Source organism: Antechinus flavipes, chromosome 5, assembly GCF_016432865.1.
Source record: "Antechinus flavipes isolate AdamAnt ecotype Samford, QLD, Australia chromosome 5, AdamAnt_v2, whole genome shotgun sequence".
Classification (NCBI taxonomy): Eukaryota; Metazoa; Chordata; class Mammalia; order Dasyuromorphia; family Dasyuridae; genus Antechinus; species Antechinus flavipes.
The window spans coordinates 252,529,802-252,545,786 of record NC_067402.1 but is presented as its reverse complement, the minus strand read 5'-3'; positions in this window follow the sequence as shown (position 1 = coordinate 252,545,786).

Here is a 15,985-nt window from a genome sequence, read left to right as displayed (position 1 = left end):
TCTGCTTAGTCTACTTTGTCACTCCATTCACCCTGTCCATTCTCAAAAAATGTTTTGTTTCTGATTTTTCCTTCTCTCAGTCTGCCCTGATTTCTATCACTCCCTCTCCTCCTCTTATTCACTTATTCCCTCTTTGAACCAATAACCATTACCAAGAGTAATGTTCAAAAAAAGTAAACATTTCACAAATTTGTATGTCATTGTATGTCATTCTTGAATGGGACCATGCTAATCTTCTCTTATCAATCTTATCAATTTTATCAATCTTATCAATTTTAGTTTGTGTGTTGCTGAAGCAAGTACTTCTTTTGCCATCCTATTATTACTTAACCTACCCCTTCCCTTATTCTCTCAATATATCCTTTTCCTTCTTCTTTATTTATTTCCATTAACCTACATACCCTTCTATACCCTGCTCCCTATTATGTTCTAACCCTTTTATTTCTTTATAAATTGACTGTTTTTATTCCCTTCTAAATATATATGTTCTGTTTTTAATTCTAATCTGATGTGAATAGGGTTTCCTCTAAGAATTATTCCCTTATCCTGTCCCCCTTCCTATCCCATTCTTCTCATTTCTTTCTAAATTTGAAAGACTTTTATACTCTTCTAGAGGCATATGTATTGCTCTCTCTTTATCCCATTCCTGATGAGAGTTTAGACTCTCCTTCCCCATCTCACTCAGTTCTTTGTCTTGCACTTCACTCATATAAAGTAATAATTCTTTTTGTCTTTTCCTACATGATTTCATTTTTTGGAATCACACCATACTCAGCGCTACCCCAGTCTTTCTTTTGAATTACTCAATTTCTTATGACAGCCTTATATATACAGTGTATATTTCCACATATAAAACATAAACTGCCTTTGATGTTTATCTTATATTTTCTTGGATTTTGTATGTCAAAATTTTCATTAAGATTAGGTCTTTTTGCCACAAAATGCTGAAAGTCTGGCAATTCATTAAATTTCATTTTTGTTGCTATTTTTATTCAGGATTATGCATAACCTTTCTGGATATGACATTTTCGCCCATGATCACAATTCTTTTGCTTTTTGATATCTAGGGTTCCAAGACATATTTGGTCTTTTAATGTAGTTGCTGCTAGATCTTTTGGGATTTTGTGACTCTGCCATATTTAAATTTAGTTTTTTTCTTACTAATATTATTTTTTCTGTGATCTGGGGACTTGGGAATTTGATGGTGATGTTCCTAAGGGTTTTTCTCATAGATCTCTTTCAGATGGTGATTTTTTTATTTCTTCTTTTCCTTCTTGTTCTAGCACCTCAAGATAATTTCATTAATTCTTTATATCTTGCATTATTGTGTCAAGATTTTTTTGAGCATAGCTGACAGGTAGTTCTATAATTCTTATGTTTTTTCTTCTTGATCTGTTCTTCAGATCTATTGTTTTTCTTCTGAGATGTCTCACATTCTCTTCTTTTTTATATTCTTTATATTTTTGTTTTATTATTTCTTTCTCTCTTATAACTTTACTGGATTCCCCTTTCCCAATTTTAGTTTTCAAGGAGTTATTTTCTTCCTTACAATTCTGTTTCTTTTTCTAGATGGCTGACTTTTTTTTTATAATCTTGTTTTTCTTGAATTGTTCTTTTTTTTTTTTTAAAGGTACAATTCTATAAAGAATTGCTGTTTTTCCATGAAATACATCTGACCACATCTAAATTTATATATATATATATATACCTTTTTCTTGGACATGGAAGCTTGATTTATTTCTAACCAGTTTTTCACTTCTGGGGCTTTTTTTCCACTCCTTATAGTTACACCCTATTTCCATCATCTTTCTGAATAAAAATCAACATTTTCCACAGATTATAGGGAATAGTGGGAGGGAATTTTGCCATTTCAGGAACATGGTGGAGATTGCTACATCTGGAGCAAGTGATCAAGATTACTGGTTATGTCAGGCACTACAGTGGGCCAAGGGTGATTATTGTGAGTGAGGGATTTTGGTACCTCAGCCTTCCAGTATTATTTCAGAAGTCTTTATGTTGTATGGATTTGTTTCTGTCTTCTCTTCTTATTATCTTTTTTCTTACTATAGATGTGTCATTCCTCGTATTTGAGATTGCTGCAGTGGGGGAGTTAAGTTGAGAACATGTGGATCACCAGTTTGTACTATAATTTTCTGCAGTTTGCATTTCAGAAGATCTGTCTTCAAGCCTTATGCTGTCCCCAAGGACTTTGTGATGAAAGGCAATGTATTTAAATGGAAAGAACGTAGGCTTTAAAAACAGAAACCTAGCATTGAAATCTTCTCAATTTTGTGACTTTGGCATGTTACCTAACTTCTCTAAACCATACTCCCATATGTAAAATGAAGAGAATTAGAGTTCTATGTCAATGTTTCTATAAACTTGGTCAGGTCATATAGTCTTCACATGCTTCAGTTAGCTCATCTCTAAAAGAATAATAGCATAATTTCAATATCAACTCTTCAAAGTTGTGTTGGTCAATAAAGTGTAGAAAGCACTGTGAAGCCATAAGTGCTTCATAAATGTAAAAATGAAGGGCTGAGACTACAGCTCTAATAGTAAGAAATGCTCCTTTTGGGCCTTTGAAAGGAAAATCAAGGAAAAATAATTGGAGCTAGCTACAAAATATCTTCCAAATAGGCCTGTTTCTATGGACAAAGTTCTTTTGTGATGACCTAAAGTCACATAACATAATTCAGGATTATTATTTAACCTGAACTCCAGTTGTGCTAAAAACCTGGGGGAAAAACATTCAGTCTACATAAAGACAACATCATTTATTCTCATTATTTCCCAATATCAGCATGCAGGTTTTGTTAAACTTCAATTGCCCAGGGCCATGTTGTTGCTATGTTTGGAACTGCCTTCCTGCCAGGAAGGTAAAGCTCACAGTGCATTGCCCACAGCATCAAAATCCATTGTGACTTCTTGATATATAAACATATGGCTGAAGAATTCCATAATTGTACTCTTGGTTTTCATTTTGCAATAAAAATTTTTTTGAGAATTTTTACTTTACTTTAAAAACAAAATGCAGTTGAATTATTGACCAAGTGTACACCATAAAGAGGGGTTTGTGTAAAACAGGAGAGAATATCTATCTATAAATAAATAAATATATATTTTTCAATAATGAACATGAAAATTTAATTAAAGACTGTATGAACAAGGTTTTCATAAACACATCTACTGGACTAGTTTCTACCTAGGTGGGTCCATAGTGTGCAGAGAATCTATCAAGAAGAGTCATATTTAGCTTCAGAACTTGATTAGTTTTTAATTAAACCCTGTTTGCCTTAGTTCTCTCATCTATAAAACAGGGATGATAGCATCAATTTATAGGGTTGTTGTGAGGATCAAATGAGAAAACGATGTGTGATAGCACAATCCTTGGCACATGGCAAACACTATACAAATGTTGGCTGATGCTGTACAATTAATATCTCATTTGCTACATATATAGTTAAGATAGTCATGATGTTAAATTGTGACCAATTCTTTGTGACCTCATTTAGAGGTTCTTTGGGTAAGATACTTGAGTGGTTTGCCATTTCCTTCTCCAGATCATTATATGGATGAGGAAACTGAGACAGATAGAATTAAGTGACTTGCCCAGGGTCTAGTATCTAAGGTCAGATTTTAAGTCAGGAACATGAATCTTCCCAACACAAAATCCAGTGAACTATCCACTGTGTCAATGAGTTGTCTTGTGTGTTTATATCTATTTTATGTACATATTTATGTGCATGCACATGCATGCATATGTATACATGTATATGTATGTATGTACACATGTGTATGTGACTCCATGATGTAATGAATAGTGACTAAAAACTGGTCTCAGACTGTGAAAAATTTGAGTTCAGCTCCTGAGAAACAAACAGGCTGTTTGACCTTATGCAAATAAATTAGTAAACACTTAATCAATACTTTGTTAACTTTCAGGGTTTTTAGCAAATTTGTATCACTAGAAGTAGACAAAAAATTCTGATGGAGTTAGATTTCTTGTGGGAAATTCCTTATAGCCAGGATTCATCACCTGATATCTGGGAACTTGTTATTTTTAAAAAGCTAATTTTGGCAAAATAGGACTTCCAGTTAAGATGGCGGAGAGAAGGCTCACAGCTGCATAAGCTCCGCGCTTTCTCTCACTATCCATTTCATTACAAGCCTCTGAATTAATGCTTGACTGAAAAAAAACCCACAAATAGTTACCAAGAGAAGCCATCCTTGAGATTCGCCAAGAAAGGTCTGTCTTTACTGGAGGGCTGGGACGGTTTTAGATCAGGCGCAGGCTGAGGGCAGCGGCAGTGAGAGCACGGGAGCAGACGGGAGAGGGGGTGGGGAGTGATTGCAGCCATCTCTGTGGGGAGAGCTTCGCTATAGGTTTGGATACTTTGCTCCGGCAGCAAGTCAGCAGCCCAGCAGAGAAGCTAAAAACACCGGGGCTTAAGAGTACAACCCCAAACAGCTGGAGTCTCTCGGGACCTGGCCGCCCACCCTTCCCCCCCCCCCCCCCACAGTGACTCAGCACGCTCTGGGATCTCAGAGCGCAGGCACACACAGTCCTGCTAGCGCCTCACTGCAGCCCCCCGCAGTCTGGAGAGGAAGCTCGGTAACACACCCAGCCCCTCCCCCAAAGAAAGACTCCAGTTTTTTCTGTTTTTCTTTGGTAGTTTGTCCTTGATTATTAGACAGAATGAGCAAGAAGCTGAAGATGACTTTAACCCTTGACAGCTTCTACACAGATAGAGAGCAGACTCTAAATCCTGAGGAGACTAAAAACAGACAGTCTCCAGGTGAATCCCCAAAGGAGGAGATCATTGTTCCTCAGCACAGATGAACCTCATAGAAGTGATTAAAAAGGCTCTCACAAGGGAGCTAGAAGAAAAATGGGGAAAGCAGAGTGAGGCTTGGCAAAAGGAGAGGGAAGCTTGGGAAAAGGAGAGGGAGGCTTGGCAAAAGAGCCTGGAGAAAGTTAAAGAGAGAGTGGATAAAGAAGTAAAATCCTTGAAAAATAGGATTGGTGAACTGGAAAACAAAATTGGCGAAATGGAAAAAAATTCCACAGAACAAAAGAACTCAATGGGACAATTAGAAAAAGATTTTAAAAAAGTGAGTGAAGAAAATACTTCACTGAAAATCAGAATTGAACAAGTGGAATTGAATGATTCGAGGAGACAAGAAGAATCAGTCAAGCAAATCCAAACAAATCAAACAATGGAAAAGAATGTGAAATACCTTCTGGGGAAGACAACAGACCTGGAAAACAGATCCAGGAGAGACAATCTGAGAATCATTGGACTTCCAGAAAAACATGATGAAAAAAAGAGCCTGGACACTATTTTCCAGGAAATTATCAAAGAGAACTGCCCAGAAGTCATAGGAACAGAGGAAAAAATAAACATTGAAAGGATTCATCAATCACCCACTGAAAGGGATCCTAAAATCAAAACACCAAGGAATATAGTGGCCAAATGCCAGAACCTTCAGACGAAGGAAAAAATATTGCAAGCGGCTAGAAAAACCCAATTCAAGTATCAAGGAGCCACAATAAGGATCACCCAGGATCTGGCAGCATCCACATTAAAAGATCGAAGGGCCTGGAATATGATATTCCGAAAGGCTAAGGAACTTGGTATGCAACCAAAAATAACTTACCCAGCGAGAATGAGCATCTTTTTCCAGGGAAGAAGATGGACATTCAACGAAGTAAGCGAATTTCATCTATTTCTGATGAAAAAGCCAGAACTTAACAAAAAGTTTGATCTACAAATATAGAACTCAAGAAAAATCTAAAAAGGTAAAGATTAATCTTGGGAACTATATTTTGACTATATAGATGTATAAAGAATACATGTATACCTTGTTCTAGAAATTGATGTGGAAAGGACATTGTACCAGAAAAAGGGTAAAGTGGGGGTAGTACATCTCATGAAGAGGCATAGGAAACCTATTATATCTGAGAGAAAGAATGGAGGAGGATGAATATAGTGGGTATCTTACTGCCTTCAGAATTGGCTTTAAGTGAAAAATCTTAAGACATATTCAATCTATGGTGAAACTTCTCCCACCTCATTGAAAAGTGAGAAGGGAAAAGTGAAAAGGGAAGGAATAAGCTAAGCGGAAGGGAATACGGGAACTGGGAGGGAAAGGGGTAAGATAGGAGGAGGAACTCTAAGGCGGGGGGAGGGATACTAAAAAGGGAGGGCTGTGAGAAGCAAGTGGTGCTCACAAGCTTAATACAGGGAAGGGGGGAAAGGGGAAAGAAGGGAGAAAAGTGTAAACCGGGGTTAACAAGATGGCAAGTAATACAGAATTGGTCATTTTAACCATAAATGTGAACGGGGTAAAGAGGATTCCCCATAAAGAGGAAGTGGTTAGCAGAATGGATTAAAAGCCAGAATCCTACAATATGTTGTTTACAGGAAACACACCTGAAGCGGGGAGATACATGCAGGTTAAAGGTAAAAGGTTGGAGCAAAATCTACTATGCTTCAGGTGAAGCCAAAAAAGCAGGGGTAGCCATCCTGATCTCAGATCAAGCTAAAGCAAAAATTGATCTAATTAAAAGAGATAAGGAAGGGCACTATATCTTGCTAAAGGGTAACATGGATAATGAAGCACTATCTATATTAAACATATATGCACCAAGTGGTGTAGCATCTAAATTCTTAAAAGAGAAATTAAGAGAGCTGCAAGAAGAAATAGACAGTAAAACTATAATAGTGGGAGATCTTAACCTTGCACTCTCAGAATTAGATAAATCAAACCACAAAATAAATAAAAAAGAAGTCAAAGAGGTAAATAGAATATTAGAAAAGTTAGATATGATAGATCTCTGGAGAAAATGTAATGGAGACAGAAAGGAATACACTTTCTTTTCAGCAGTTCATGGAACCTATACAAAAATTGACCATATATTAGGACATAAAAACCTCAAACTCAAATGCAGTAAGGCAGAAATAGTAAATGCATCCTTTTCAGACCACGATGCAATGAAAATTACATTCAACAAAAAACCAGGGGGAAGTAGACCAAAAAATAATTGGAAACTAAATAATCTCATACTAAAGAATGATTGGGTGAAACAGCAAATCATAGACATAATTAATAACTTCACCCAAGAAAATGATAATAATGAGACATCATACCAAAATGTATGGGATGCAGCCAAAGCGATAATAAGAGGAAATTTCATATCTCTAGAGGCCTATTTGTATAAAATAGAGAAAGAGAAGGTCAATGAATTGGGTTTGCAACTAAAAATGCTAGAAAAGGAACAAATTAAAAACCCCCAGTCAAACACTAAACTTGAAATTCTAAAAATAAAAGGAGAGATCAATAAAATTGAAAGTAAAAAAAACTATTGAATTAATTAATAAAACTAAGAGTTGGTTCTATGAAAAAACCAACAAAATAGACAAACCCTTAGTAGATCTGATTAAAAAAAGGAAAGAGGAAAATCAAATTGTTAGTCTTAAAAATGAAAAGGGAGAACTCGCCACTAATGAAGAGGAAATTAGAGCAATAATTAGGAGTTACTTTGCCCAACTTTATGCCAATAAATTCGACAACTTAAAAGAAATAGAAAAATACCTCCAAAAATATAGCTTGCCCAAACTAACAGAGGAAGAAGTGAATATCCTAAACAGTCCCATCTCAGAAAAAGAAATAGAACAAACTATCAATCAACTCCCTAAGAAAAAATCCCCAGGACCAGATGGATTTACATGTGAATTCTACCAAACATTTAAAGAACAATTAACTCCAATGTTATATAAACTATTTGAAAAAATAGGGATTGAAGGAGTCCTACCAAACTCCTTTTATGACACAGACATGGTACTGATACCTAAACCAGGTAGGCTGAAAACAGAGAAAGAAAATTATAGACCAATCTCCCTAATGAATATTGATGCTAAAATCTTAAATAAAATATTAGCAAAAAGATTACAGAAAATCGTCACCAGGATAATACACTATGACCAAGTAGGATTTATACCAGGAATGCAGGGCTGGTTCAATATTAGGAAAACTTTTAGCATAATTGAGTATATCAATAACCAAACAAACAAAAACCATACGATCATCTCAATAGATGCAGAAAAAGCATTTGATAAAATCCAACATCCATTCCTAATAAAAACACTTGAGAGCATAGGAATAAATGGACTTTTCCTTAAAATAGTCAGGAGCATATATTTAAAACCATCAGTAAGCATCATATGCAATGGGGAAAAACTGGAACCTTTCCCAGTAAGATCTGGAGTGAAGCAAGGTTGCCCACTATCACCATTATTATTTAATATCGTATTAGAAACACTAGCCTCGGCAATAAGAGTCGAGAAAGATATTAAAGGAATTAGAGTAGGCAATGAGGAAACCAAACTATCACTCTTTGCAGATGATATGATGGTATACCTAGAGAACCCCAGAGATTCTACTAAAAAGCTATTGGAAATAATTCATAATTTTAGCAAAGTAGCTGGCTACAAAATAAATCCCCATAAATCCTCAGCATTTTTATACATCACCAACAAAACCCAACAGCAAGAGATACAAAGAGAAATTCTATTCAGAATAACTGTTGATACCATAAAATATTTGGGAATCTATCTACCAAAGGAAAGTCAGGAATTATATGAGCAAAATTATAAAAAAGTCTCCACACAAATAAAGTCAGACTTAAATAATTGGAAAAATATTAAGTGCTCTTGGATCGGCCGAGCAAACATAATAAAGATGACAATACTCCCTAAACTAATCTATTTATTTAGTGCTATACCAATCAGACTTCCAAGAAAATATTTTAATGATCTAGAAAAAATAACAACAAAATTCATATGGAACAATAAAAAGTCGAGAATCTCAAGGGAATTAATGAAAAAAAAATCAAATGAAGGTGGCCTAGTTGTACCTGATCTAAAATTATATTATAAAGCAGCAGTTACCAAAACCATTTGGTATTGGCTAAGAAATAGATTAGTGGATCAGTGGAAAAGGCTAGGTTCACAAGACAGAATAGTCAACTATAGCAATCTAGTGTTTGACAAACCCAAAGCCCCTAACTTCTGGGAAAAGAATTCATTATTTGATAAAAACTGCTGGGATAATTGGAAATTAGTATGGCAGAAATTAGGCATGGACCCACACTTAACACCATATACCAAGATAAGATCAAAATGGGTCCATGACCTAGGCATAAAGAACGAGAATATAAATAAATTAGAGGGACATAGAATAGTTTATCTCTCAGACTTGTGGAGGAGAAAGAAATTTGTGACCAAAGATGAACTAGAGACCATTACTGATCACTAAATAGAAAATTCTGATTACATCAAATTAAAAAGCCTTTGTACAAATAAAACTAATGCAAATAAGATTAGAAGAGAAGCAACAAACTGGGAAATCATCTTCACAGTTAAAGGTTCTGATAAAGGCCTCATTTCCAAAATATATAGAGAACTGACTCAAATTTATAAGAAATCAAGCCATTCTCCAATTGATAAATGGTCAAAGGATATGAACAGACAGTTTTCAGAGGATGAAATTGAAACTATTACCACCCATATGAAAGAGTGTTCCAAATCATTATTGATCAGAGAAATGCAAATTAAGACAACTCTGAGATACCATTACACACCTGTCAGATTGGCTAAGATGACAGGAAAAAATAATGATGAATGTTGGAGGGGATGCGGGAAAACTGGGATACTAATGCATTGTTGGTGGAGTTGTGAACGAATCCAACCATTCTGGAGAGCAATCTGGAATTATGCCCCAAAAATTATCAAATTGTGCATACCCTTTGATCCAGCAGTGTTTCTATTGGGCTTATATCCCAAAGAAATACTAAAGAAGGGAAAGGGACCTGTATGTGCCAAAATGTTTGTAGCAGCCCTGTTTGTAGTGGCTAGAAACTGGAAAATGAAAGGATGCCCATCAATTGGAGAATGACTGGGTAAATTGTGGTATATGAATGTTATGGAATATTATTGTTCTGTAAGAAATGACCAGCAGGATGAATACAGAGAGGACTGGCGAGATTTATATGAACTGATGCTAAGTGAAATGAGCAGAACCAGGAGATCATTATACACTTCAACAACGATATTGTATGAGGACATATTTTGATGGAAGTGGATTTCTTTGACAAAGAGACCTGAGTTTCAATTGATAAATGACGGACAGAAGCAGCTACACCCAAAGAAAGAACACTGGGAAACGAATGTGAAATATCTGCATTTTTGTTTTTCTTCCCGGGTTATTTATACCTTCTGAATCCAATTCTCCCTATGCAACAAGAGAACTGTTCGGTTCTGCAAACATATATTGTATCTAGGATATACTGCAACATATCCAACATATAAAGGACTGCTTGCCATCTAGGGGAGGGGGTGGAGGGAAGGAGGGAAAAAAAAATCGGAACAGAAACGAGTGTCAATATAAAGTAATTATTAAATAAAAATTAAAAAAAAAGTTAATTTTGTTCATTATAATTCAAGAAACTTTCTTTTACAATTCTATGTATATTATTTTATCTTTTAAAATAATTTATATTTCTCCACTGAAAAAATGAAGCATAAAAAGTAAAGTTAAAACTTCTGCCCTATAGGAATGAACACCCATATTCAATTAAATCAATACCACCAACAACCATTCAAGCCAAAATTGACATCAGAGAATCTATATGCATACATATGTACATGCATATGTGTGTGTACATAAATTATATGAATGCAAATAAATAAATGAATGAATGGATAGGTAAATAAGTATGTTCTTTCCTCCTCATTGTTTTTGTTGTTGTAGAAAAAAATAAGGTGAATGGCAACATTTTCCAAAATGCTCCTCCTGGTGGGGCATTCAGCAGGAAAGATGTATAAGTTAAACTATAGTTGTGTCTTTTGAACAATTGTTGTACGTTTCTGGCTAAAAAAAGAAGTTCCTTCTTCTATGAAAAACTCATGGCTGCCATTTCCATTTCCATCTGGAGAATGAATCCTTTAAAAATTGAGTACCCATGCATACAAATTCACATTCGATCATCTCTATATCTGTGAATCTGACAAGAAATTCCAAAATGTCTTTTGGTCCATCCTCTCATCTTCAGAAGAACTGCATTAAAACATGCTTGGATGGGTTGCTGGATGGTATAGTAGATAGAGCACCAGACCTGAACTCAGACATGAGTTCAAATCTAGTCCCAGACACTTAACACTTCCTAGCTGTGTGACCCTGGGCAAGTCACTTAACCTCAATTGCCTCAGCAAAAACAGAAAACAAAAAGCAAAAAACACCACCACTACCACTGCCAAAAATATGCTTGGAAACAACAATAACTAAAACCTCAAACAATAAACTTTACTTATTCTTCCAATGAAAAAGTCATTTAATATCTTTGCTGAATAATTTTTTCCAATATCTCTGGAATACTTGACAGATTTCCTCTCTATTTGTAGTTCAAAGAGCATTGAGTATGGAGTCAGAAATCCTTCCTGAATTTTGATGGGATTCATTACTTAGTCTGTGTAGCAATAGAAACATTTAAATTCTCTTAACCTCCATTTTATCATCTAGAAAATGGGAATCCTAATGCTCAAAATCACAGAATTTCTGCCAGTTATGACCTCTATGACACTGGGCAAATGACATAACATTTCTTGCTAGCAGTTTCATTATGTGACATGTAGGAATTGTATTAGATTGCTTCTAAGGTTCTTTTCAATTCTAGGTTTGTGATATGACTAATAATTATCACTTAACTTTTTTTTTCTGAACTTGTTCAAATGGCGACTGTCTCTATATTTGCCACTTTTTTTTTTTTTTTTTAGCATGTGATAATTTTAGTATACACAATTGGCATATCTAACAAACTTCTTTCCATGGCAAATGTCCGTGTCTGACCTCTTACATTGATAATGTGTCTGAGGCATTTTCCTTGAAAAACTCTCTAAAATGTTAATTATTAAAGACTGGATCTTTCTGACTTAGGAAACATATTAGTTAAGTATACTCCATGACCCTAGATCCCCCAAAGTAAATATAACCTGCTATTTTCTTGGGAGTATAGTACACTAAGTATTTAACTTGTGTAGTTCAAATGGGAATGGTTGTAATGACCATACTTTCAAATTAGAATTGACTAAATAAAATTGTCTTTAATATCAAAGAACAGAGATTCCTCTGGGTAGAAATTGGTAAGATATTTGACGGTATTTTTGAATCAGATGCAAATCATTTGGTCAACACATCAATGGGAGTCATATGTATATGTTGCATCAATTTATGGTTTAGGGAAAGAGCAAGATATATTGTCCCTCAAGGTGAATATTGACTTTGGAGTTGAATCAGTCAATATTTACCTCATTTGTCAGCAAATTTTGATATTCCCCTCAACTGAATTCAATATTTCCTTAGTGTTAACTTAAGTGGCAGGAGCAACAGCCATTTGTTTTCATGTTCTCAGTAGAAGTTTTTATGTATGACTTGTTCAAAAGGGAAAACAAACCACCCACAAGGTTGATTTCTTTTTTTTTTTAAGCTTGAGCTCTCATTGGAGTTGTTTTATATGCTGGCAGAATAAAAAATATGGAAACTACAAAGTGGATTTTATTGTGTTGGAATGAGTTGAAGGAAGATATGCTTTGTGGTGATGAGAATGTGAATCCCCAAGATCTATTTTTCCTTCCCCTATTTCAACTTTATTTTCTCTTAATCTCCATATAACCCTCTGCTTCCATTTTCTCATCATCATGGTAATGAACATATATTTGTTATTGTGTGATTGTCTGCTTCAATGTAAAGATGAAAATTAGATGGTACCCAGGGAAAGGAAAAGAAATATACATAGTACAAAATAGAATGTGTTTAGTCTGAGCTGATTCAAGATAGGATTCATTTTCTTTCCAGCTACTTATTGAATTTGTGGGAATGCATGAGAGACACATAGAATGGGCAAGCCTGGATGGGTTATGCTGTTCATTATCTAAGGAAGTTAATTTGTTCATGAGCTCATGGATTTATGATTGCAATGGAGTAAAAATATGCTTATGCCAGTTTTGGTGCCAGGGATAATGGGAATTATGTTGTTCAGGGTAATTGAAAAGACTTTTCATCTTCCCAAATACCATCTAGATTACTTTCTTCCTCCTATTCAAGTCATATACTGACTTTTAATCACCCACAAAGCCTTTTCCAGATATGTATGTTGTATTCCCCTATCAGTAATATTGTGAAAGAAGAAACAGAACAAAAGGAAAAAGCAATGAAAAACAAAAACAAAAAATGTATGCTTCAATCAGCATTTAGACTGTGGATCTGAATAGTCACAAGTCTTTTGTAATTGTCTTGAATCATTGTATTGCTGAAAAGAGCTAAGTGAACCATAGTTGGTCATTGCATAATATTGTTGTGGTGTACAATGTTCTACTCATTCTGCTTATTTAATTCAGTATCAGTTCATATAAGTAATTCCAGGTTTTTTGCAATCATCATTTCTTAAAACACAATAGTATTCCATTATTTTATATATTATATACCACTTAGCCATTCCTGATTGATTGAAATTCCCTCCATTTTCAATTCTTTGTCATCAAAAAAAAAAAAAAAAAAAAAGGACTGCTATAAATATTTTTGTACATTTGGGTCTTTCCTTCCTTTTTAATGATCTTTTTGGGATACAGACCTAATACTGGTATTGTTGGATTAAAGGATAGGCATAGTTTGATTGCTTTTTGGACATAGTTCCAAACTCCACAATCATTGAATCAATTCACAACTTCACCAATAATGTAGCTAAATGGACTATTTCAATAGATTTCATACTAAAGAGTAGATATTTCTAGTCAACCTACAAATATGAGTTCTGAATTTGTTTTGTAATCATGTAAGGTATGTAAAATGGATAGCAAATTCATGCAATTTTATGGAAATAAATTCTACAATTCTCAGGATGCTGGCATTACTCTTGGTAGAAACAACTATCTCTGAAAGTAATTTAATATAGTGAGAAACAATGCCTGCATATATGAAGAAATGAATTGACAATGAATATTATTGTTCTTTGGAAGTTTATATAAGGTTTTGATAGTAATTATAAAGAGTGCATTATCAATTTTTTACTTAGTTATTTTTTGAGGGAATAAATGATTTTATATTTTTGGAATTTACATTTCTAAATATATTTCAATATTCCATTGAGATGTTTCCTTACTAACAACACTGTCCCTCCATAATTCCATATTTTCTTGCTATAAAACCCCATTTCTTTAATATCTGAAATTTTGGTAAATATGAAATTGGGGTAAATGATTCATTTATCAAAACATCTTTAATTGGAAAAGACAGCAGAGGGCATATAGGGAAATTTCCAGGAGGCACACATTTAAAAGCATAATTAATTTTATTTCCTTTGCCTTTCAAAAGAAAATTAAATGTTTCTTTTTCTTTCCTCTTCTTTTCCTTTTTTCTTTTTTTCCTTTCTCCTTCCTTCCTTCTTTCTTAGTTTTTTCTTTGTTTCTTTGCTTCTTTCTTTTTTATCAAAACATTGGATTTTGAAGAACACTTAACTTGATATGCTCAAATCACTACAAAGCTTAGGATATAGCAGTATAGCATTTAGTTGCCAAGTCACTTATTATCTATAACTCCTTGCACATTGTTTGGAAATGATTTTGATGGCATACTCAGATCCCATCTGGGGAACTGTATATTGTCATCCATAAAATTTAATATTGGGTTCCTTCTTTTTTAGAGATCTTTTATAGTGAACTAAACTCCAGTATCAAGGATCATTTTTGGAGGATCTAGTCCATTTCCCACTGTTCTAATACCATGGGTTTTTTTAATATCTAGCTAAAAAAAAAAAGATAGAACTTTATTTAATTTCACATGTTTTGTTAATGATGGTATTTGCAATCTGAAGCATGATGCATTTGTGTTTAATTTTCACTGAAAAAAAATTAACCTTGCCAGCAATGATGGTATATGCTTTTTGTTTCTGCTTCTGCTGGGGAAGATGAGATAGATAGATAGTTTGAGGTAAAAAGTTCTGATATGAAGTAGGGGGCTAAAGCTGATCAGATATTGAGCTGATTCATGATCAAACTAAAGGAAGGAAAAATCACCAGCATTCCTAAAATGGAGTCTATGGAGTCAGAAAAACAAAGTAGATAAAAGTTTCCCTGATGATTAGTATTAGTATTAGTATTAGTATTAGGTCTGTGAGTGCCTGTTATAATTTAAGCATGGGCAAGATGGGAAAACTTAATCTTAAAAAAAGTTCACCTTCTCAAGAATGTCATTTAGATGTTTTTATTATCATGTTCAGGCATCTACTAATGACTCTTATTTTTGTTATCTTCCAAAAGAGTAAAGTTACATTGACTATTACATTTACTTAAATCTTTCTGGGTAAATAATCTGGGAAAGTGTTATTTTAAAATATCAATTTTCTATATTCTGCATAGCTATGGATGTCAAGCCTGCAATGCCAATTTTGTGATTTAATTATTTGATGAGGTCAGACACATATTATAATGAGCAATACTTCCTTTTATCTGGAATAAATTTTATTCATATTGAGATAGGTCAAAGTGGGATTTACAGGGAAAGAAAAGAGCAGTGTTTTTTTTTTTTTTTAATATTTGGTCACATTTTGTTCATCTCAGAATTTAAAAGGGATAGGATACTAAGCTAATTTTTATTTCCTTTTCTTATGTGCAAAACCCACAGACTAAGGAGACACTGTAAGGAATGCTGAGAAATTTAAATGTTGGAGTCCTATAACCTCAGACTTGTAGAGTCTAGAAAACTGACTTAAGTATGCCTGGAAGAGAAGGGAATGTCTCAGAAGGTCATAATTAAGGTCATTGATTTTGTAAAACAAATTCATCACTTTTCTCTCTATTTATTTATTATTTTTATTTAATAATATTTTATTATTTTTCCAAATATATGTAAAGACAATTTTCAACATTCA